This window comes from Octopus bimaculoides, chromosome 15, assembly GCF_001194135.2.
Source record: "Octopus bimaculoides isolate UCB-OBI-ISO-001 chromosome 15, ASM119413v2, whole genome shotgun sequence".
NCBI classification, from domain to species: Eukaryota; Metazoa; Mollusca; class Cephalopoda; order Octopoda; family Octopodidae; genus Octopus; species Octopus bimaculoides.
In genome coordinates, this window is record NC_068995.1 from 2,290,165 (window position 1) to 2,291,133 (window position 969).

General features: G+C 40.4%; 1 protein-coding gene across 1 annotated transcript in view; it reads left to right on the forward strand.

Annotated features, from left to right (window-relative positions):
* LOC106871305 (serine-rich adhesin for platelets) overlaps nt 1-969 on the forward strand; it is a 185,792-nt gene that overhangs the window by 180,002 nt on the left and 4,821 nt on the right. The window lies entirely within an intron of this gene.

Genomic DNA, 969 nt, shown 5'->3' on the forward strand with positions numbered 1-969 from the left:
GTGTGTGTGTGTGTGTGTGTGTGTGTGTGTGTGTGTGTGTGTGTGTGTGTGTGTGTGTGCGTATGATGAGGGGTATATTTTAATATTGATGCTGGAATCAATTCAGCTTCAGGGATCATTACAAAAATAGGGACATGTTAAGGGTGATATTAAGAAAAGGAGGAGGAGGAGGAGGGGGACATGTTGGTATGGACAGTACAGAGGACAGTTTGGGATTTTACAGAGAAAAGCATTTTGACTTGCTGCTGTTGTCATTTAACTCCAGATCATCTTTAATCAAGCTGATCTAGGTTAAAGGACATTCCAGGCATGCCCATCACATATTTTTTGGGAATGTATAGGGCTATATTATCGAATGTGCCCTTTCCTTGTTGTTAGAAGATGCTGCTGCTATGCCCCTAATCTGAGGCATGCCATTTGGCTCAGTTTCCACAGCAACCACTTGATACAATGCGCTGGCTGGGATTCCTTGTGGTACCGGACACGAAAGAGGCTGACCTCAGAACCCTACATAGTCTCTGTCCACATGCCGACCACTTTGCAGTGTTTTTGGGGCACATTTTTATAGTAGAAGTACTAAAGAGGTTGTCTTATTCATCAGAGACACTCTTGATACAACTTGTCAGCTTTTCATTGTGGCACCAGCACAGGAGGAGGGGGGGGGTGTCTTGTACACAGGGCAACTGAGAAAGTTAAGACATGAAGATCAAAGAAGAGGAGAACAAGGGGACAGGGGACACCAGCAGTGAGTGGAAACAACAAGTGCAGATGGTACTCAATAATAGGGTTTGTGTATTTGTTCAGAGAGTGATGCACATATGTAAGTAGGTGGGTTTGCTTTGTGTATGTATATATATACACATATATAAATATAGATACATACATACATAAATATGCATACATTTATGTGTGTGTGTGTATATATGTATATATATATATATATATATATATATATATATATATATATAT